At 43.2% G+C, this 24,698-nt stretch overlaps 1 protein-coding gene across 2 annotated transcripts in view; it reads left to right on the forward strand.

The window, feature by feature from the left end:
* Positions 1 to 24,698, forward strand: part of CLNK (cytokine dependent hematopoietic cell linker) — a 160,674-nt gene that overhangs the window by 8,203 nt on the left and 127,773 nt on the right. The window contains exon 1 of one of the 2 annotated variants that reach the window (XM_019716571.3): positions 22,959 to 23,188. The exons of the other annotated variant lie outside the window; for it this stretch is intronic. The gene's annotated coding sequence lies outside the window, so the exon portion shown is untranslated. Of the gene's footprint in view, positions 1 to 22,958; positions 23,189 to 24,698 lie in introns of those variants that run through there. 2 annotated transcript variants of the gene reach the window in all.

Here is a 24,698-nt window from a genome sequence, read left to right on the forward strand (position 1 = left end):
CAAGAGAATACTAGAATTTCGGTGAACATAAATTAATGTGATATAACTGGAAGAAGCACAAGAAGTCTGGCAATTTAGTGATTTCCAAACAAGTCGTTTCAACAAACATCTATTATCTACTATGTACCAGTAAGAAATATATTGATGACAGGCGTGGTGATTGTTAGTAAACCTTATTATTACTGCCCAAGAGTCCCAAAGCTGGGAATACCAAAATCAACAAGACAAAAACCCTGCCTCACGGGAAAGGGAAGTGAACAGAAATGCAAAAGAGATTTCCCATAATGCAAAAAATTGCCAATATTTTTCCTCAGTGCCTCACACATTCCGGGCAGTTTTCTGAACACTGTCCATGGGTTATTTCTCTAAACCCTCGTCTCAGTTCTGAGATTTGATCCCATTTGCATCTGTAAAGTCACAAGGAGAAAGATCCTGAGAGTTTAACAACCTTCCCTGAGTTAAAACAATCAGTAAGTGGAAAAAGTGGAATTCAGTCCCTATTTATTGGCTCTCTGAGCCTCCTAATACAGTCTCCTGGCATACGATTAGAAGCTTCACAGACCATATACTTAAGTGGTACGGGAAACAGAGAAGAGCAGCCACTAGCTCTCCCTCCGTGGTGTAACAGGAAGGCACCAAAAGCTACAGAATGGTGGGGGCTTTCGGTTTACAAACGGGGAGAGAACATTCCCACGGAGGAAACAAATGCAGAGAAAAACGGAAAACATAAGGAGCCTAGCTGAACTAGCAGGGGATGGGGCTGGGGCCATACTGTGAGAGCCTAGCGATCCCTGTTTTGGGGCTTGGATTTAATCCTGGAGCTAAATGAAATCTGTCCTGCTGAGTGTAAGGTCTTATCCACCCCTCTGCATAGAATTGGAGACCTACTCCCCTTTCCCATTCTGTATCTACATGACTTCCTGGGTTGTCAGCAGACTAATAATTTGGCACCCAGCTCTGAAAACATGCTTCTTTTATGCAGTCAATGAACAGGTATAAAATTATGGCGTATATATTTATATTTTTATGCCAAGCAATATGACAGGTGTTGAGGATAGAATAGGCACTTATCAACATTGGTTGGTTGGTTGGTTGGTTGGTTGGTTGGTTGGTTGGTTGGTTGGTGGGTTGGTTGGTTGGTGGGTTGGTTGAGTTGGTAGTGTATTTGGTTGATGGAATATATAAATGAACTACTGCAAGCTCCCTAAATTCAGTGCCCATGTCATGCTCATTCTTCCATTCCCTTAGTGCCTAGTACCATATCTCATATACAGATGGTCTCAATAATTAACTGTTTGAATGAAAAATAAGACGAATAAGTGAATGAAATGTTTATAAATGAATGCATGCATAAGCATATAAAAGAGTGAATGAATTGACTGCATGGACAAATGAACGAATGAACAAATGTGTCCATTTCCACCCTATCTGTGTCTCTCTCTACAGGGAGTGGAGAGTTACCTGCACATATCATATTCTCTGCACACTTCCTTTAACATCATTCCCCAAACACAATCCAGAAGTAGCCCATATTCCAGAGGAGAGGAAGATGTCAATGTGTTCTTTTTATTTTTAAGTACACTTTTTAAATTTGAGATTGTTGTAGAATCTCATGCAGTTATTAAAAAAAAAAAAAAGCAAAATGCTGCAGTGTGCCCTCTATTCAGTTTCTCCCAGTGGTAATATCTTCCAAAACTGTAGTGAAACATCATAATTAGGATGTGGACATTGGCACAGTCAAGACGTAGGATATTACATCACTGCAAGGATCCCTCCTATTGGCCTTTTATATGGACCCAGGGGCTACAAGGAAGGGGGTTCACATTGGTCAGAGAGCACATGATATATGATTTAAACTCTTAAATTTGTTGAGGTTTGTTTTAGACCAGGATGTAGTCTACATTGACGTGTTTTGTGGGCACTTGAAAAGAATGTGTATTCTGCTACTGCTGCGTGGAGTGTTCTCTAAATGTTGATTAGATCCTAGTAATCAATGGTGTGGTTGAGTTCGTCTCTACCCCTGATAATTTTCTGTCTGGTTGTACTATTAGTTGTTGAGAGAAGGTGTTGAAGTTTTTAACACTAATTGTGGATGTGCCCATTTCTCCCTTCAGTTCTATCAATTCTCTTCATATATTTTGCAGCTCTGTTTTTTCGTGCACACTCGTTTAGGATTGCTATGTTTTCTTGTGGCATTGGGCCTTTTATCATTTATGTTCCTTTCTGTCCAGTAATATTCTCTATTTGATATTAATATAGTCACTCCTGCTTTCCTTTTATTAATATTTGGGAATTAATTAAAATGTTTAAATGGATATTATTTTCCATCCTGTTACTTTCAACTTACCTATATCACTATATTTGAAGTGAATTTCTTGTAGACAGTGTATAGTTGAGCCATAGTTGTGAGATGAGCTTTTCATCTGTTCTGCCAATATCTGTCAGATTAAAGTAAATTTGGCCATTTACATTTAATGCACTTATTTATATGTTAGGGCATAAGACTGCCTTTTTATTTTTTGTTTTCTACTTATTCTATTTGCCTGTCTTTCTCCTTTTTCCAACCTTCCTGTGGGTTATTTGAACATTTATTTTTTAGAATTACATTTTTATTTATCTCTAGTGTATTTGAGTATATCCTTTTGAATAGCTTTTTTAGTGGTTGCTCTGGTATTTATATATATATATATATATATATATATATATATATAACTTACCATACTCTACTGGTGTTGTCATTTCACCAGTTCAAGTAAAGTGTAGAAAACTTACATCCAATTATGTCTCTCACTTATAACTGTCTTAAATATTTCCTCTATCATACATTTGGGACACACAGTGTTATAATTTTTGCTTCAACCATCAAACATAGTTTAGAAGACTCAAGAGGAAGAGGAAAGTCTTTTTTGTATATCTGTGTTTTAGCTTACTATGTTCTTTTATCCTTCATGGTGTTCCAAGGTCACTCCTTTTAATACTTTCTTTCTGATTAAAAAACTCATTTTAGTCATTTGTTATAGTAGATATGCTAGTGACAAATTCTTTTAGTTTTTCTTCATTTAAGAATGTCTTGATTTCCCCTGCATTCCTGAAGGATATTTTTGCTATATGTAGTATTCTACCTTTATAGTTCTCTTCAATTTTTTTTCAGCTCTTGCAAAATGTAGTGCTGCTTTCTTCTGGTCTCTGATTTCTACTGAATAATTTACTCCTCTTCAAATTTTCTTTCCCCTATAAGTAAAACAATAAGTAATTTCTCTCTCGCTACTTTCAAGATATTTTCTCTATTTTCAGTTTTCAGAAGTTTGACTACAGTGTGTCTTAATGTGGATTTCTTTGGGTTTTTCCTGTTTGGGATTCACTCAACTTCTTGAATACATAGGTTTATGTCTTTTACAAACTTGGGAAATTGTCACGTTTCTTTATTTTTTTAACTCTGTCCTCTTTTTCTTCTCTTTCTGGGGACTTTCATTACACAAATGTTAGATCTTTTGTTATAGTCTCACAGGTCTTTGAGGCTTCCTTTATTCATTTGTTTGTTCTTTCTTTGTTTGTTTATGTTTTAGTTTATTTTCTTCATGTTGTCCAGATTGAATAATTTCTGTTCTACTTTCAGTTCATTGATTTTTTCCTCTTCACATTCCATCCTCCTATTGAGCCCACCCATTCAGGTTTTTGTCATACTTATTGTAGTTTCACTTCCAAATTTTCCATTTAGTTCTTTTTTACATCTTCAGTTTCTTTGCTAAGACTTTGCATTTTCTTTGCTAAATTCTTATTTTTCCATTTGTTTCAAGCACGTTCTTAATTGCTCACTGAAACATTTTTGGGATGGTGCTGTCAAATCTTTGTCAGATAATTCTAACGTCTTCGTTTTCTTGCTGTTGGCATTTATTGATTGCCTTTTTCTCATTAACCAGAACTTTCTGGTGCTTGGTATGAAGAGTGATTTTCAATTGAACATGTACGTTCTGGGTGTTATAAGATTCTGGACCTCTCTTAAAACCTTGTGTTTTAACTGGCTTCCTCTCTGACAAGCGAAAGAAGATGCTGCCTTCCTACTCCCTGGTGCTGTGTGGGTATAAGTGTCTAGATTCTCCACTTGACTATACACAGTTGGAATGCTGCTTCTTATTGCAGGCAGGGTGGGAGATCTCCTTCTGACTGGGCCTCATTCTTACCTCTCTGTTTGGGGGGCAGGGTAGAGTGTCTCCTTACAACTCCCCAGTAAGCCTCCACGGACACCACCTCACCATGTGTGTGGGGGGAGAAATACCTCATTACTGCCCAATGAGGCTGGAAGTACAGCTACCCCACATGGTCTCCACAGACACTGTGATGGAGAGAAGGCTCATTACTGCCCGGCAGACAGAAAAATTCCAGCTCCCTACTCAACCTCCTCTACCACCACCCCAGCAGGGGGTTTGGGGACCTTAGTTACACTGGGAGGGTGACAGTTTAGGGTCCCCACTCAGCCTTTGCTGGCAGGGGTGGGACACAGTGTTTTTCTGTTGTGTGCAGCTACCATAAAGCAGTTATTTTCTAGAAGTTTTCTGTCCTGTTAGCCTGCCCTTTTCCCATTCCTCTGGGTAGAGAAGGCAATCTTTTGTTGAGGCATTTTTTTATTTATGCCTATCAGCGTTTCTGGATGGCTGGCTTCTTCAGCTCCACGTTTGGGACATGTGAAGCAGAAAAAAACAAAACAAACAAACAAACAAACCTCAGGAAACACATCATCTCGTTGCTCCTTGGGTCTAGAGGTCTCTAGCCAGTCTGCCATCTTCTCCCCACATTTCAGAGTTTCCTTATGTTTTTCCTAATATAATATCTAAGGTGTTTATTTGGACTTAACGGAAAAAATAGATCAAAGTAAATCATCTTCCCAGAAGCAGAAGTCTCAAGGTTTTCTTCATGATTCTCTTGTAGAAATAATAAATTGCTCATCTACTTGGCCTCAGCTGAGACATTTTTGTATTTCTTATTAACCCATTTACTTGACTTTACTAGAATTCAAAACCTCAAAGCCAAAAAAAAAAAAAAGGTGGGAAAAAACAAAAACAAAGTCATAAAAACTTCCCTGAGCCAGAGTGTTAATGTTGCCACTTATACAGAAGAAACCTCTTGAGAATTCATTCACACAGAAACTGCTTATTTTTAATTTAGTATTGCTGAAACCTCGATTCTGCCTCATTCACTCAGAAATCCCAATTTTAAAAATAATTTTGCATGCTCAACTTTTGGGTAGATATGAAAAATCTCCCTACCTTTTCAAACAGTAGAGACTCAGGAAGAGAATTCACCCCTTTTTGATGACTCAGATCGTAATTCAAAGCTGCTGGGGCAGCTTTCCCTCTGCCAGGCAACTGCAAGCTCTCCGTGCTCGTTTCTGCAGCTGCCATTCCCTCACCCCTCACTCCTGCTTATCGTGTTCTGGGGGTTCGGAAATGAGATCAGCAGAGCTAACAGAGGTGTGTTAGGCCAAGAGTCAAACGCTTAAGCTGAGAACACAGGGTATGTCCTACCATGCAACAAGCAGGGACGGTGACGTACGGTGGTTTTGATATTAATAATTTTAGTTCCACTAAAGTAATGCAAACATTTTTCAATATTCTTAGTTATACTCTGGGTGGCTAAAATTACCAAACATGCAGAAGTTTGGGGGAAGAAAATCAAAAATAAGAAAGAAGGAAAGAGGAAAGAGAAATTAGTGTTATTTTGACAATGGTGGGTATACCGTTCCCTTGCTGGAAATAAATTTGTGGAGTGTTGGTATGAACCAGATAGTACACGGGGTCCATTATATATATCATTGTTTTAAATGTGTCCTACTTGGCAGAGTCGTGGTAAAAAAAAAACATTGTCCACGTTTTTAAAATGAGAAAACTGGAACGGAAAGTGAAATGGATTGCCCGAGGTCACACACGTTGCAAGCGACGTAGCTTGATTAAACCTCGTTCTGCTCTTGTCCTTTTCACTCTGACGGTGCAGGGCTATACGACCACAAGGGCTAGTGCAGCACCCAGACAACAAACCCCTGCAACATACTGTGTACAAGAGTGCTTCTCAAACTCTGATGGCCACAGACTCCAGTGCAGTAGGTAAGAAAGGGGCCCGTACTTCTAACAGGGCTCCAGATTTTCCTGAGGTGGCTGGTCCATCAACTACATTCTAATTAACAAGGATCTCGAAGATCCATTTTGATAATAAGCAAAGGGATTTGAACATGGATTTGATCTTCAGTTGAAGGTATTTCAGGCAATTCATTGTTACTTGTTCTTTTTAAAAATGCAGTGTAGTCATAAAAATTACATGGCTGCTTCATGACCGATACTGAAGCCCGATAGAAATTTTGATTTAAGGCAAGGAAAAAAAAATCATTTACTTCATAAATGAATTAAAAGGAAGATGTCTGACCATGAAAAGGAAACTAATTCCTTACCTATCACCAGTAGTTTTCAATATTCCTTAGTTGCGTTGATTATCATTTCTAAATCAAAAATCAGAGTATATGATTTAATGGTTTGACAAAAGATTTAAAAAATGAAATTAGGATTTTGTTAAGTTGGGTGACTTTCCCATTGATATCTGAAATATCTCACTATTAAAATCATGGCATAAATATAAAAATAAACCACACACACATTCGTGCATACACACACATACACACACATACACACACATACACACACACACACACACCTACAAGCACATTATCTAAAATACTTTAGAGTAAAAGAGATCTAAGGACCTAAGGATGTTTATATCCCACTGTTGTCCTGATTTTTGAATCTGTGATTGGTACAAATCAAAACAATAGTCCTCGGCATAGTGACCTAAAAGAAAATATTTAGTTCTTTGAACAACATATACATAAGAATGTTCCAAACGACTCTGTTTTCCTTGGTCCTGACTCTAGTCTCTCTTAAGTAACACAAAATATCACAGACAGTTTAATTCACAATCTCGCTTTACTATTAAAAGTGTATATTTATTTAAAAAACACAACTTCGACGTCAATTTCAATTCTCAGCTCTCCCCTCTCGCCCCGTTGTGAGAGCCTGCACTTTGGGGGTGGGAAATGGCTGCAGTTTGCGGCACCTACAGTCAAGGAAAGGGTCTCTAGTCGGCTTTTGCTCATTCCCCAACCTAGCACTTCCTCCTACCATCTCCCCCATGTTTGGAGCATGTAGAGCTGGAGAACGAAGGGAAGGAGAGGGTGGCAGGGAAGCTCTTGTTTGGCCAGTGGTGCTGTGAGCTGGTGGTCTGCGTTTGGCAGTTAGGACCATGAACTGTCCAAAAGGGGGTCAGACTCACAGGCCCCTCGTCACCCCTGCCCCGTTGTTGGTGGTCTCTCCCTGCGGGTCTCTGCTGTGGGAGATGCCCTCATCTTCCTCTGGTCCTTCTTCTACCTTGTCTACCTTCTCTTAGCAGAGGTTTTTCACTCCTCCAGGTTCCATCATTGACAGGCAGTAAGACAACTCCACACCAGCTCTCTTTTGCTCGTAGCACTCCTTTTATCTACGGAAAACACTCACGTTATAACCCGTCTTCCTCCCAGAGACATTCTTGGAGTGCAGGATGTCCAACACAGCCAATACCCTCTCCCCCACCCCCGCCCCGCCATTCATGCACGTGCAGGCTGCTTAGCTCATCCTTACTCTTTAGATTTGCCAGAGGAGACTCAGATTCCAGAACCCTGAGACCACCCCCCGCCAGGCTTGAGGTGAGGAGCAGGTACCTCCTGTCTCAGGAGGTATATGGGTCTCACGGCACAGCAGTATATTTTCCAAAAATACATATTTAAAAAACAATTCTCCTTACTCTCTACTTTGCTGACCCTTTTGATATCCTGGATGTAGGTGAGACCTCTAACTAGATTTTGATCGTCTATTTTGCACCTTCTGCATATGTTCCAGTACCTCCTGTGAACTGCAATATCCCTTGTCTCCTGGTGTCTCTGCCAACACTCTATTAAACATGATAACGGATCTCCAGAATCACTAAGAGTATTTCTGAGATCTCCCCCAATTCCAAATCTTCTTTTCATGGAGCAAATCACAGGACCAGTTTTGAACGCTCCTTGTAAATACTTCAGTAGAATGCTGGCATTGGAAGGGACGTCAGAAACAATCCTTTTTTTAGTAGAGAAGATGGTCTGTGGCCCAGAAAGTTTCTTGCGAAAGCCAAGTCCCCCAGGCCTGAGTGGGGAACTGAGCCAAGGCCAGCTGCCCTGACCTGCCAGCTCCTCTATTCAAGAGCCAGAAAAGAGAAGTTTCCATATTGAAATTTTTTATAAATCAAATGAGAATAAAAATAGCTTTCCTTTTCTAAGTGAAACTAAACCAGTCTTTCAAAACAAACAGACTTGGTGCAGAAAATAGGAGCAACGTGTGTTTCCAAGATTCTCTGCTCCAGTATGCTCTGAGACAGTTTGATTTATGGATTAATATATACTTTTTATATTTCAAATGATTTGGCAGCTACTCTTTGGGAAAAAAACGTTCTGTGATTCAGCAGAACTAGAAGGTCTTCTGTGAGATGAAAGACCCAAGACAGAGGGCACTCGCTTTTTGCTAAGAGACACCAACGGTTGGTGCTTGCGTTGGACTCCAGATCCCAAACTGCCTTAAAGAAGCAGCTAAGTGCCCTCACTTCCCCCTGGATCCAATGACATCGGTGCCATAAAGCAGTTAAGAGTTCAAAACATAGGTTTAGCTACTAGTTCACACCTTGAGAGACAGCAGAGTATGCTGCCCACAAATTCTGAATTTGTTATATTGGTCTACAGATTTTCCTCTTTGCTGGGAGGCTAGGACGTTCACACCTTAAGTGAGAAACCACCCATGAGGCCAACTCGTCCTAGGCTATAAATATTACTCTTCTTATACGAATGGTCAAAGATCTCCAGCCCAAGAGGAAACAGTCTTACAGCATCTGGTCTCACATTCAAAGCAATAGTCTCTCCTACGCATCTGTTCTATGCTGTCCTCTCGTCTCATATTCATTTGGCTTTTATCGAGCAGGTACTATGTGAAGAGGACCACACACAGAGTTAGTAAGACAGGCCCTCAGCTTGAGGAGGTGCCAGTGTAAAGGGAGACACAGACACACCCAAGAGAAGCAGCACGCTTCTCTCCTGGTGGTTTCCTGCGTGTCTGGGGGCACCAAGGAGGTTCGGGACAGAGAGAAGCACTCCAGCTTTGGGGTTCAACACATCACAGCTCTGTTTCCAAAGATGCAGTGACTTCATTTCCTCAGTCAAGATTAGTTTCCTCAGCTATAGAATAGGGAAAATTGTAGTGTCTAAAAGAATTGAGAAGATGAAAGAAGTAAAAGGCATAAAGCCCAGAACAGTGTCTGGAAATAATGAATGTTACGTTAGCTATTTTATTATTATGCAATGTCATCATCATAAAATGATGGGGAATCATATTTCCACATCCAGGTGTAGAACCTTCGTGCACAGATAGGTTAAGTAGCAGCAGCAAGTGACACAGGTGGGATTTGAGCCCTGGCCCCCATGACATCAGCACCGAATGCTGTCTGGGACACCAGGCTTCCTCCTGCCACCTCCGTCCCCTCAGAAGGAACTATCTCATCTCCTCTGAAAGTGCCTCTCACCTCTGCTCCAATGCCTGGGAGCCCTGAGTCCCATCTGGATCCAGTGAAGGCCTCCTTTGCCTTCAGCACAAGTATCATTTTCTCCCTGGAAAACTTCTAACCCTCTCCGCATCGGCCCAGGTCACTTCCTTGGTCTGAACATGCCCTGCACGTTCTTCCATCATAAACTGTTGTGCTGTGCTGCCGTCGCTTCTCTGCCTCTATGCTATAAGATGCTTGAGGGTGGGATCCAGGTCTTATTTACTCCCTTACCCCATGAATGAATGAATGAATGAATGAATGAATGAATGAATGAATGGACCGTACTTGTGTCCTAAGGAAGCGTATGATCCCCAGCACCACACGAGGTAGCTCAGCGGCCTCATGTAGGGAAAGGAGACACATGGTGCCTTGGCCTGGTCAGTGGCCAACTGGATAACATGGGCTTCACTTTCACTACTTGTACAAAAGTGATAAGAAAACCCCTCCTGGATATGAGGTCAGACAATTAAGTTCGCAAGCTCACCCTAGAACAAATGCTACATACCTCATTGCTGAATATCACTATGGTCACCTTGGAAGTACTCCCCTTGGGAAGCTATGCACTGATGCCAGTGCCTAGTCCACCCTTCAAAGCAATTGTGGAACTCTTTTCCTGAAATGGCCATCAGAGCTGTTATCATATTACCCTTGATGTCCTGAATGTCATTCAAATGTCGTCCTTTCAATATTTCCTTTATCTTTGGGTAAAGAAAGAAGTCATCTGAGGCCAGATCAGGTGAGTAGGGAGGGTGTTCCAATGCAGTTATTTGTTGACTGGCTAAAAACTCCCTCACAGACAGTGCTGTGTGAGCTGGTGCGTTGTTGTGATGCAAGAGCCATGAATTGTTGGCGAAAAGTTCAGGTCATCTAACTTTTTCACGCAGCCTTTTCAGCACTTCCAAATAGTAAACTTGGTTAACTGTTTGTCCAGTTGATACAAATTCATAATGAACAATCCCTCTGACATCAAAAACAGTTTAGTGACATCGTCGCAACAAGTCCGTGAACTGAATTGTCAGACCTCGTACATTTAAAGATTTGGAGGAGGGATCATAGGAGGAAAATGAATGGTACGGCCCGTGGCATCCATAGTAGATGCTCACAAACGATATAGATTCTCTTTTCCCCCTCTTGTCCCCACAGCTATCAGACTCTGGATATTTGCAGAGATGTCTCAGGAGGGATTGAAATGAAGTCTGTCCCTTGGCCAGGGAAACCCAAGTGTTTATGTGGGCATCTCTGCTCATGCGCCAGGGAGCCCTGGCATGTGGCCTGGACTGAGAACTTCTGTGTAGAATTAGCTCAACACAGAAACAACTCCTGAGACTGTCCCTACGTGTTCCCCCAAATGGATCCCTTTAGCCTTAAATTCATAGTAATAGAAGCACAGCCCTGGGGAGGACACTGGAGGTCCAGGAGTTCAGACCCTACATGACCCTTTCCATAGAGGGTCCAACTGAGAAGCAGAAAGCAGCGGCTTGCCCAAAGAGACGCCTGGCCTGGAACTCTGAGATTCAGAGACAGGTCGGCTTTCCACCATACCTGCCTTCCACTTTCTTCCTTTTTGGAGGTAATGTCTAGAATATCTTTGTAAACATACAAGGGTGTTACCCCAGCTAGAGAACAAAGCAAGACAATAACACAGACGCATTTGTTGCTGCTTCCTTCTCTTCCTTCCCTCATTCTGTCTCCAGACAAGGCTGCTGATCCACAGGTGAAGAAACAGGGAACCATCAAATAAAATATTTCATCAGATCACACAGCTCATGAAAAACGATGCTGAAACCCAAGACTGTAGCTTCTAAAACTGGTCCATGCCGAATACTTTCCTTGTGCCCCTCACCCAGTGAGGGGCAATCAAACAGCACATTTGGTTTTGTGCAGCTCTGCCTATGAAAGGCAGAGAAACAGCCCCCAAGCTGTTTATGTCCCAGTTCCCGGAGCCCTACAAGTGTGTTATGTTATGTGGCAGGGGAAGATTAAAGTTGGCTAAACAGTTGACCTTACAAAAGGGAGACTATCTGGATGGGCTCAGTGCCATCACAAGTGTCCTTAAATAGGAAAAGGGAGGCCAGAGTGATGCAACATGAAAAGGACTTGTCCCAATGCTGCTGGATTTAAAGATGGAGGAAGGGGTCATGAGCCAAGGAATGTGGGCAGTTTCCAGAAGCTGGAAACGCAAGGAAAAGGATTGCCCCAAGAGTCTCCAATAGCAAACACAGTCCTGTCCACACCTAAATTTCAGCCCAGTGTAACCCATTTTGGACTTCTAACCCACAGAACTGGAAGAGAAAACATTGTGTTGTTTAGCCACTAATTGTCTGGTCATTTGTTACAGCAGCAAATAAAAAAGTAAGACAGGGTCTCAGTGTAACTACTGTTTCCCAAGGTCACACCAACTGGGGAAGGATAACGGACCCTAACAGTGTAACTGTGTGTTTTGTTCGCTCTTCCCCTCCACTCACTGTAAAAGGAACGTCAGCCTCCAGACTCCGTTCTTTCCAACACCTGGTTACCACTGGTGGTTCCCAGGGAGTTTTCTACTCAGCTTCTATGTAAATGATGCTCATGAGGCCCAGACTTGGTCTTGTTACTCTCTTCTCCCCTTACTGACGCCTCGTCCAAAGGCCACTTGGCCTTCTTTGTTCCATGAATGCACTGCTCTTGCACCCACTCCCTGCACGGGGCAAACCACCTTGGCGTCCCTGCAATTACACTGGTCCCACTGAGGCACTGGGGTCCTGATCCAGCCAAGGAGGATGTTGTTCCATCACGTCTCCCATCCGTCGGAGTCCAGCCCCTCCCCCCTAAGCCTCTCATCCAGCCCCCAATGGACTCATGTCCAAGCACAAATCTGCGTGGCAAATACTACCTCCTGATGTAGGATGTTCTGCTTTGTGACCCCAGAAACATGTCTATAGATGCCCCGCTTCCATCTGGATGAGTTTCCTAGAAGTCCCCTCTGTTCTTCATGGGACTAGGGGTCTCAAATCCAGATGGAAAGGTTTAGGACTGAATTTAGGAAAGGTAAGAGACAAAGCCCACAGGAACCAGGTCTGCTTTGATTTATATGCACTGCAAACCTACTGTGTGCCAGGCATTTTACCAGACACTTGAGATCATTGTGTCATGTGTTTCCCTGTGCAGGGCTCTGAGCTTCAGAGTTAATTCTCCCCCAGCTGCACAGCCAAGAAGCAGCGTGCCTGGAAGATCAGGCACAGGGAGACTCAACCGTGTGGGGACAAGACGCTCCTCCTGTACCAGCTGGCCTGGGCAGAGATGTCACATCCTAGAACCAGGAGCAACATGCTACCCTAGCAGCTCCACCCTGCCCAACCTGGGGGGTGGACATGGACCTCCTCCTGCATGTGGTTGGTGAAGGTGGAGTCGGGGGAGGTAGCCCCACCCCAGGGGCTCAGGGTAGGGAGCTGACATCGGCCAGCAAGACAAAATTCATTTTTAAAGTGACCTAAGAAAAATTAAACTTGCAGTTCTGTCATTCCATATAAAAAAAAATCAAGAATGAAAATAAAAATGATTCCAAGTTATTTTATTCTGAATTTATTTTTAGTGGCAATAACAACAAAATAGCTCCTTTACATGAGTCATTTTATACAACAGAAACACGATTTCCTGAAATGGCATTCTGCAGAAGCTTAAAGGAAGCCACTGATATGAGAAAGATGGGATGCAAATAAGTCTGTTCACTTGGGATCTCACCCCAAAAGCCCCAGAAGGTTCTCACCCTCTTTCTCCTCTAGTTACCGCCCTATTCTTCCTACAAATCTTATTGAAGCTCTTACTTCCTCAGAGAGTTTTGGTGTTTTGTTTTTTTCTGGCTACTCTCACATTTGAAAAAACAGATCCCCTGCTGTATGTTCTCAGAGAATATTGTACTATTTCTTCACTGCACTTCCGGATGGTACTAATTATTCTCTGTGTGTTCACGTGCCGGGCGCTTAGGACACAATGACGTGTGGAACGGGACATGGCCCTGGTCACCTGGGACTTAAAGTCTAAAATGGGGAACCAGGTAGTCTTTGTGTCTCTCTCAACCAATTCTACTCAGAAATGCAGAATTCCAGAAAGCAAATGGCCTTACGGCAAGAATATGGGCACACACAGCAGGGGACACAAGCAAACAGCGCTTAGACGTTAACCAAACATGTCTGTACATGTGTCTCTTTCCAGTCTTTGTCTGTTTTGTTCACTCCACGTTCAGCTCTACGTGTGTGCCCCACCCATTGACCCAGCGTTGGGCACATAGTAGGTGCTCAATCAATGATTATTGAAACACTTAATGAAATGAAAGTAGCCACTTGTGACATGGGCTTGTGGTGTTATTAATGCCTGTGACTATTGGTTCAAAGCTGAAACGCACGAGATCACAAAATATAAACATTTGGACTAGTATCAAATAATCCCACAAAACGCATGCCACCTCTCATCCTTGAAGTGGATTTCAAATCTAATGGATCATTTTCTCTCTTTAATGTAATCATCCTCTGCACTGGGTAGGGTCCTGATGACACCCTCTGACTGGTTAACCACTCTCCATCCCTCCGAGCACCAGCTGAGACAGTGTAGGGCAGCCAAGTGCACGGCATAGAACCAGTCTACCTGGATTCAAATCTCAGGTCACGTTCCTGCAGGGTGACCTCATGCAACTCACCTTTCCATGCCTCAGTTTCCCCCATCTATGAAACAGGAATGATAGTAACCTACCTCGCAGAGCTATTGTAAGGACCAAATGAGCTAATTAATGTATGTGACGCTCTTATGACGGTCCCCAGGGCAAGCGCTAGGTGGATTTTTAGTACGATCAACTCCTGCACGTCACCAAATTCATTCCCAAATGCTTACACATAAATCTCAATTTTCCACTCACCAAGTCTGTTTATCAGTCTCTCACCTCATAGCCAGTTCCATGAGAGCAGGGACTGAGTTTTATTTGTCTTTCCAGCATTTAGCACAGAACATGGCAAGGACCTGAAATTCAGTGAAGGTTTTCCATAGTGGAAAAAAAAAAAAAAAAATGCCGGTTTTCAGCTGTGTTCTCACACTCACAACCTGGTACAGAGGGGCCAGGACACACACGTTTAATGTAGGACATTCAACCATACTGCTTAGGAGAGAGGCAAGGGAGGGAGTCGTTTTAAGGAGAAAATTTCGGTTTATATCCACAGGCAATAGATGCAACCAACCCTGAAATAGAGAATGTCGGCTTGCAAAATCTCTAGCATGGTTTTACGCATTTCCTCGTCCAAGTATTGACCAAGAAATAAAACAAATATGTCTTACTCATGGCCAAGGAAATTGGGTGGTGATAGCCCCAGGGATATCTTTGTAGAAGAAATGAAAGAAAGATTTGAGGGCTCAGAGGAATTTTGATGAGGCATAGGTTAGAGCTGATAAAACCTTTTATAGACACAGGAGGTGATCACCATTTTCCCGCAAGTGGAAAACATCCCAATTTGCTGAAGTGTTTTAAGCAGTAAAACAGTTGAAGGATTTAATTTCTACATACAAACCTCTGTGTAATTATGCATATGCATCATTGTATCTATTCTGTGATGACATTTGCATATTCCTATTTGCCATTGTTTATACAAAACCGTGTTTCTTTTACTGTAGGAAAGACATAGAGATAATCTGTAGGCCATTTTCCCCACCCATGCTTGTTGTTTCACCAGCTCCCGTAAGAAGCTAGACTCCGTGAAGAGGCAACTCCACTGAAGCAGGGATGACGTTCCTGGCTTCGAGTCAGGACGTCTGACCGCCAGCATGACCGCTGCCACTGAGCTGCATGGTTAACAACTCCCTCCCCTTGTCTAAGCCTCCAGCTTCTCTACTTGTAAAATTAAAAATAGTCCCTTCATCACAAGTCAGGTTCTTGGGTCTGAGTGAGGTAACGCGTGCTACATTTTTGGAGACTGTGAAACACTGTGAATGTGTAATAAAAACCCACCTAAGTCTCTCATGCACAATAATAGATCATTCCAGGGCCTCCGTAAAGTCACAATGGACTTACAGTTGGCTTTGGAGTCAGACAGGCTTGGATTCCTTTTTAGGCTCCGCGTGCTAGAAATCTCTTTTAACCACGGTGACCTTCAGTGTCCTATCAACCTACAGCATTTACTGAATATGTACGATGTTGGAGGTGCCACATAGACCAACTCATTTCATCGTTATTGCACTTCTCACTTTCCTTAACCCCAAAGCCAGCACCTTTGCCTCCATCTCACCCCTTGAATTCCACAACTAGACATCTTCTCTTCGCCAAACCCGTTTCTTCACTAATCCCCATTGCAATGCAAATTTGATTACATGAGTGCATTAGTTAGGGTTCTGCAGAGATATATATATGATAGATAGATAGATAGATAGATAGATAGATAGATAGATAGATAGACAGACAGACAGATACATAGATAGATAATTGGGAAGGCTAAGAAAAGTCCCAAGATCTTCTGCCAGCAAGAGAGGGACCCAGAGTCAGTGTGCCATTCCAGTCTGAGTCCCAAGGCCTGAGCATTTTAAGGACAGAAAAACTACTGGCTAGGGCAGGCTTCGACTTTGTTCCTCTAAAGATTTGACTTTATTCTTGTTCAATGATTTACCAGCTGTGGATCCAGGCAAGACTTGAAACTTGACTTCTTTGAGTCTCAAAAATTATCCCAAGGAGTTGGTGCGTTATAGACTAAGTAAGAGTGAATGAAGTAAAACAAAATTCAGGGAAAGAGTCTGAAAATTGTTAAGTTACTCCACTTACACCAGTTATCGTTATGTCTATTTGCCTTAAAGAGAAGAAAGTAAGTTTGGTAAGTTTGGTTTCTTTCTCCTTCCTCCTAGAAAAGAAAAGACAAAGAGACACAGAGAGAGAATGAAAGAGAGGTTAAAAGCCAAGGCCCAACTCCATTTTAGGTATTAATGTTGCCTGCCTCCCTTTCACCATCGGTTCTGAGTCCTGCTTCGTCCCACTATCTACCCCACAGATTGTTTGCTAATCAAGGACTCCTTAGCGGTGTTCGTGCTGTTTTCTTTTTCTTTTCTTTTTTTTTCATGAAAAAAATGCTCAGTTCTCTGAACATTTTCTTTTTTCTTAATCTGATCCTCACTTCAAGACCTAAATTCAACCAATGCGAGGACAGATGGCATGGGGCCCTTTGCCCTGCCAATTTAGCAACCCTGGCAATGAGTCAGCACCTGCATGGAGGGAGTGATTTTGCCCACATGGTTTAAAAAGACTACAGTGTTTTTAACCTCCAGGGAACGTGTTGGGCAAACAACCGATAACAGATTTGTGTGTGTGGAGATGATGTCACATTTCTGGCCAGATTTGTCTAAACAAGGTTCTGCTCAAGATAAATGGCTAACTATGGCTGCCATTTAAAGGCAGAATTGGAGGCATAACAGTGCTGGTGTGAAAGGATATCTGGCTAAGAGTCTGGAACTTGGGCCATTGTCTTGGTTCTTGCCCTAACTCACCACAGTGGTCGGTCACTTCACCTCGGTGGGATTCCACTTCCTCATTTGAAAATCAGAGGTTTAGGCTACAGCCAATTCAGTTCACCTATGGTTGAGTGATGCATGATGGGTTCTTGGTATTGCAATGGATTCCAAGATGAAAAACAGCTACAGCCACCTTCAAGGAATTTATAATTTATTAAGGTATATACACCCCCAAAGTTCATCCCTTTCACAGAACCCTCTTACGGAGTTACCTCTACTCAGAAGTCTTCCTTCCAGACCTACACCAGGTTTGGTCCTTTTCATCACTGAGGCGTCAGATAAAATGTCACCTCTGCTGAGACTTAACCCCAGATCACCTTATATACAGAAACCCCGCTCCCACCACATACGTCCCAGGCCACTGTCTGTCCCATTATCCTGAGTCACTTTTTCATTGCACTGCACTTTCCCTTATGTATTTCTTTCTCATGGACATTTCACCAGATGCTGTAGGCTCTGCCATTACCTGTTCCCATAACCTCCGGAGGACAGAGCCACAAGTGTTCTAGAGCTGTCCCAGGGACAAAGCTGGGAGGAGACACGTGGAAACAGTGGTGACAAATGAATCTATCACTAGTGTGGGAAGAACTTGGTGACTCTGAGACTCTGGTTTTTCACATGGGTAATAGTAATAGTGATACCACTATGAAAACACTGTTTGGATGATTAAATTGTGTGTTTCTGCAAAGTGCCTAGAACAACGTCTAGTGTACACAGAGGTCTTGATGTTAGCCCCCTGGGTCCCTTCTAGGGGTTAGGGGGGAGTGTGAGCTAAGCAATGAACTTGTATTTAATGGATGTTTGTTCATTGGCAAACCACCTATCATTTCCGTCAACAAAGAATTAAAGGCGTCGAAGGACACTGAGCAGAGGTTTCAGGGAAAAGCCCTTTCTGCACTTAACTAGCACCTCCGCCTCTGTGGTTCCCAAAGGACTTAGTATAAATACAACAAAACTCAACTAGGACATAAATCCAAACTCAGGAACCATGTCATGCTCAGAATGGCCCTTGACCTCTGACCTCTGAGCGTTTACACTGAGTCCTGGGTTTACCTAAATTGGGGTCTGCTTTTCTGTAGGATTGTTAGGGTGGTCAGGCCGGGAAGTGGGGACACCTGAAGCTCCTTCCTGGAGAGAATGGACTTCTGTGGAAACCATCCCACCTGCTATCATTCCCCAGACGTGACCAGACGGGCTTGAAAGTCAATGATGTTTATATGTTAGATTTTCCCCCAGAAAGCTACTTCTAGCAGTTATGAATTTGTCCAACTGGTAGCACAAACCCAGTTGGAACGGAGCACATCTGAAGTCCAGCAGAGGACACAGCTTAAGTTCATGCCAAGATTCTGCTTCCAAAAGTGCCAGTGTGATGTGAAGAGAGCCCGCAGCTAATTGGGGGAGCTCCTAACATGTTTCCTGAAGGAGACAGGATATGAGATGAGAAAGGAAAGGCAATTAGTGTGAGGTGAGCCCCTCTCATGGGCATGGAGTCAACCTGCCCACGGCACTGCTAGAAACAGGTGCTAAACTATAATAAATCAGAAATGCCGGTGCTAATTAACCCAGATTTCCACACAGAAGTTCAGCTCTCATATAATTTGTAAAAAAAAAAAAAAAGTACATGGATCTTGATCCATTGTAGCAGATAGTTCCCCCAACTAGGAATTTATAAAACAAGCCACACACCTACCGTGATGATGAACAGTTTCTTGTGTTTTGGGGGTGCAAGTATGTGTAAATTGAATGTTGCACCCCCAAGTCTTGTCAGCATCCCAAGACCAGCTGTGTGATGGGAACCTGAACTTGACAGTCACCACCCACTGAAAGGAGGAAACCAAACATCACACAGCATCACGATGCTTCCCAAGACCACCAATTTTTTTTATCACCTAAATTGGTTATGTTCAAAAAATTGTAAAAGAAAAACGAGAGAAGGGCAAAAATAGCAGGAAAGAGGTAAAGTTAGGTCAGGCTTTGCCATTTTTTATTTCCCCCTCCAACTCATTTTCTTGGCTTTAGAAAGAGGACACGAGTTAAGAATTAAATCTGCGTCTGCATGGAATGTTTATTCATAAGGAATCAGTTTCTCTTGGGGAAACTGGGTGATGGGTGGGTACTCCCCGCGACCTCCGTATACATATACTATTTTGACAATTGCTATTGAGTCTATAATTATTCCAAAATAAAAAGTTTAAAAGAAAAATAATTTTGAAAATATAGATAAAAATTTCAAGTTTCTCCACACGTGCAGTAAATTCATAGAAGTTGAAAACATAAAGATCTCTTTAAATGGGTTCTAGATTGGTTATCGACCTGTAGTTATGCCCACATTTTCTTACCTCCTTGTGTTTGCAAGATAATTTTATCATCTCATGCACTGAAAAAATGCTAAGAGATTGGTAGTGTCACATTCCTTTGTAAAGGTGAGAAATGAGAGAATCAGTGAAGTTAGATACTAACTTGCTGAAATGTATGCACTTAGCGAAGCCGGGGATTTACAGGCGGCCAGTGGAACACACAGCCTGACAGCCTCGTGGTTCCGCCTCCCGGCAGGGCCTGCAACACCCTCCCAGGGCCACGGTCGTCTTTCAACACGACTGGGCCTTAAAAGTCCTGCTTTTTTGTTTTTTCTCAGTTTTTGTTGTTGTTGTTGTTATTGTTTTTCCTGTCATTCTTCCACACAACCTACCCAAGGAGTCCATCCCCTGACTGGACCAGCTAGAAAGGGAAAACTTAACAAATTCACTCACTGTTGGCAAGCATTGACCCAGAAAAGTCCTATCCAGACCCAAGGGCAGCGCTGCCCCCATTGCTCACCCTTCATCCACACACCTGGTGGATCACTGACCATCAGTTAGTGTTTCTGGTGGCCCCATATTATGCTTCAGTGGCATGGGAGAGGGCCCCAGGGAAAACCAAAGGAGCTGGTTACTTAGATGCCAGGCACGGTACCAGACATTTTGCGGGAAGTAAGTAATTTAATTCTCACAGTCTCTATTCTCAAGTAACTATTCTCATTCTCATTTTATGTATGAGACTCAGAATGGTCAAGTTCTTTGCCCAAAGCCAGGTAGCTTCTCAGTGATACAGCTGGGTAATTCTGACCTGGCTATCAAAACCCGAACTCCTCAGATTTCCCCAGTGACCCCTAGTGTGACTCAGGGTTCATGGACCAATAAACTATGCCGGTGGGGGATGGAGTGTAAAGGGCAAGAGATAAGAACTCAGGAAGCAATGAACACAAAATGAATTGTCACCCAAATGGAAGATTAATGTGAGGGACTTCTCAGATTGTGAAATGCAGGACAGACAGTAAGGAAGGGGAGACATCGAATGGGACTTGTGGCTCAGACTGAGGGAGCATGTAGCCTGTCACTCTGGATGCTTCTGTGCCATGTTCTTCTCCCTTGTTCGCTCCACATTCCAGCCGCCTTTCGCTCCAGTGAGCTTTTCTGTCTCTCGTACCCAGGCATGTAGACACGTAATTCCTCTGGCCTTGAATGTTCTCCCTGACACGATCTTCAGTCCTGCCTCCTCCCTCCCTACGTCCTCCCTTCCTTCCTCCCTTCTGTCCGCCTCCCCCTCCCTCCTTCTCCTCTTTTGGTCTAGCAAATTCCAGCTCATGATAAAGGCCTCAGCTTTAACGTCACTCTCTCCCTAGGGAAGTCTTTCCTGGGTCCCCAGAGTAGCACATATCTGCCTTTCCGGGGCCTCTTCACTTCCGTCTCAGAGTACGCAGCGTCCCGTCACCGTTTCCTGTTCAGTGTCTCTCTCCTTCATTAGATTCTAAGCTCCCTCATGGTAGGGGCGAGATTTTTCTATTTCACCTCCGTACCCCCAAATCTAATTAGATCCTGTCAAATGGCAGGCAGAGGAGGCCAATAACTGTTTGATAAATGTATGAATGTCTGATCAGGTCCTGTTCATTGTATTTACCACAAATCATAGTTTTGTAGATATTTGTGAAATCCATTCATTTATTCTCTCCTCTAGATGGTAAGCTCCATGAGGACAAGGATTAGGTGTGTCTTTCAGCACCTAATAAAGAGTTTGGTACATAATAAACATTCAGTAGATAATGGTTGACTGAGTAAATGATTTCAAGAAATCTATAAACACCACCGACACTGTTAACGACATTCTCACGAGACCAAACTGTCTTTAATTCTTCTTTGGTAAAATGCAGGGATTGTCATATGATGAGACCAGGGTTCCCATGGCAGTCCAGCCACTAACTAGATGCCAACATGGGTATGAGACCATTTGCCAATAAAACCCGCAGGAATTCCATTTCCTCTACCCCCCTTTAGTGATCTTCACCAACATTCACTCTGTACTTGGTTATGTGCTTTGCTTTGGCTAATGAGACCACAGCAAAGAGGATGCAACCAGAGATTTGGGAAAGGCTTATGCATTGGGGCTGTTCCTCTCTTGCTGGGTCTGGAGCCCCAAGTTCATCGAGTGCATGAGGCCGGTCTAGCTTGCTGGATGATGAAAAGCCATGTGGCAGAGAACCGAGGCACCTGGCTGATTTCCTGTCAACATCAACATGAATGTGACGATCCTAGATCATTCAGCTGCCTGCCAACCCACCAGCAAAGACCAGGCAATCAGGTCCTATTATGGGTTGAATTGCACCCTACCATCACCATCCGCCTAAACCTCCAGTGCCCAAAAATGTGACCTTACTTGGAGATAGGATCTTTAAAGAAGTGATCAATTTAAAATGAGGTCATTAGGGTGGGCCGTTATCCCATGTGACCTGTATCCTTAAAATAGGGGGAAATGTGGGCACAGACACAGGGAGAATGTCATGTGAAGATAAAGACCATCATCTATAAGTCAAGGAAGAGAAGGACATGGAAGAGATCCCTTCCTCCCAGCCCTCAGAGGGAACCAGCTCTGCCAACACCCCGATTCAGACTTGCGGCCTCCAGACTGTGAGACAATAGGTCTCTGTTGTGTGGGCCACCCACTCTGCGGAACTTTGTCACGGCAGTCCCAGGAAATTCACACAGGTCCAGACCAAAGGACCCGGCCAAGGGAACCACACAACAGTGAACTAAGTGAAACGGTTATTGTTTGAAGCCCCTAATGAAGCAAAAGCTAATTGCTGAAGTGGGTGAATTACTTGAATGTCTCCCAGCTTCAGTGCCACCTGAGTGTTACATCTGGAGTGCATGTTAAGTCAAAACCAGAGTTATTGACCCAAGAAAATATCAACTTGTGCCTTTGAACTAGGCAGCACTTACAAGGACTTGCAGCTTAAATGAACCAGGGTTAAGGCGGAGAGAAGTTAAAATACACTGAGTACCTCATACACACCCGAAACATTCTGCGGGTCTTTATTTACATGATTTTGTTCCTTTCTGGGACTCCATCTAACGTACAAGTATTATTATCCCTCAGTCATCCACACGACAATGAGTTGAAAAATAAACTGAAAGTTGCCAAGACCACGTAAGTAATCATGAATGCGGCAGGAATAAGAGCTGGGCATTCTCAATGCAGGCCCCATGTTCTCTCCATCACACCTGAAGGATGTGGTCCATGTCTCAGGAAGCCGCTGGCAACATCCAGTCACAAGAGAATTAGTGTTCAGTGTGCACATGAAATGAGTCTAGCAAACGTTATCTTTGATGTTGAAATGTTGCTTGGCGATCTGTTACTGTGCTCTGGAAAGTGGGAAGTGCCACCTACGGACACCGAGTGTCTTGAAGGACACCCTGTGATTGGGAGATTGGGAGCCCTGAGCCTCCTACGGCTTCATTTATTACTTTGCAACTAGAGAAGAGGAAGTCCCACACGCACACGGTCACACCACCCTAGGTCTGTGGCTGCATTTCACAGGAAACCAAACCTAAAACGGACCGGGGAGGAGCTTTCTGCTGAAGGACACTGCTTAGCATTGAGAAGAATTCAGCCCACTGCCCTACGGATTACCAGCTCCTGGAATTCGTGATGCCACCACCAGTCCCCACGCAGGAGACCGACAGCTCAGCACGGGGCTTTTCGCGCTCCCCACACTGTTCAGGTAAACTAAGGTGGCCAGCTCCACGTGAGTGGTCATCTCACGGTCGTAAATGATCATTAGGAAGGAGCTGCCGCCAAACCAAAAGGGGTTTTTCTAACGTGGGAGACTGAACCTCCCATAAAGCATCAAACAGCACTTAAAAAGCCAGCTCTCATAACTCATTTTTCACTGATCCCTTCATTCTGCTGGAAGAAAGCCTCAAGATACCTACCTATAAAACATTAAAAGACTAAATGTTTCCAATCTTCTCTTCTTGTTGCTGGGACTCCCTGACTGTTTGCTACAAGAATCCGAAGGCCAGGCCAGTTGCTAGCTTTCTTGTCTAACCTCGTTAGGACAGCCTCCTAGAACAGCAGCCTCAACTCAGAGTAGGTCACGGAGATTAGAAGTTACCTCCTGAGCCCCTGTGTATATACGGGAGGTGCCAAAACAACGTATACACATGACTCGCACTCACCTTGTGTTACCAGTATATATTGAGTATTACAATTTTAATACCGTTTTTGCCTTTCTTCAAACATGTATACATATTTTTTGGCACCTTCTGTATATTTGTTTGATTTTCTAAATTGAAATGGTTTTCTTTCTGCTTTGGTGAGACTTTAGAATCATGCAGACCATGCTTCCACTCACAGCAACAAGAAACTCAAGTGAGAGCAAAGTTGGGGTGAAATGCTCACCTCTAAGGGTGCCAGGAGACATTTCTGCCAGGTTCTTCTTGGAGAGATCAAACAAATAATAAACTAGAGTGGACAGGGAAAAAAAAAATGAGTGTCATCAAAGTAGCTATACTTTAAAACATATTGATGTAGAACTTTATTTATCCTGATTTTATTATTTTGTGTTAATGTTACTAATCTGATTATCCTCTTTGTCTGTATCGTGGCACAGCCCCTCAATGGTGGTGCTTGTTTGGACTTCCAGGGGTCCACTCAAACCACAGGGAATAGTTATTTCTAAAATCAGGAAGACAATGGTAATTCGGGCTAATTGGAGTCCTATCAGAAACGACACAGCTTCAGAAATCCTCTAAGAAACTTAAGTTAAAATGGGTCCTAGAAAAGCAGGAAGGGTGACTAGCATTTATAATTCCGTCTCTTGCCAGCCAGTCACTACGCATTAAACTCACTGAATTCCCGACCCCCAACCTTGAGAGTTAGGTACTGTTTTCCCTGATTTATAGATGAAGAACTTGGGTGGCCAAGTAAATGTTCAAGGCTGGCCAGTCTCTAATGTCATAACAGAATTCAAAACTACAGTGATTTGCCCCTGAGCTGACTGACAGAGGCAATGGCCAGTGTTCCTTTGCAGCTTCAGAGAGTTCATCCCTGAATCTGGTCCTGCGTCCTCTCTTATACCAGCCGTCTTCCTGGTGAACTTTCTCTTTCTTCTCTCCAAGGAGCTTTCTCAGATGACTCTATGAAGAAGGCCATTCTAAAACCAAAGGTTATAGTTTTCTGTACCATGGGCCCAGCTCTGGCCTTAACACCAGGAAACCCTGTTTCTAGCT

The sequence above is a fragment of the Rhinolophus sinicus genome, chromosome 1 (assembly GCF_057876585.1).
Source record: "Rhinolophus sinicus isolate RSI-liver-muscle chromosome 1, RSI-T2T, whole genome shotgun sequence".
In the NCBI taxonomy this organism is placed as follows: Eukaryota; Metazoa; Chordata; class Mammalia; order Chiroptera; family Rhinolophidae; genus Rhinolophus; species Rhinolophus sinicus.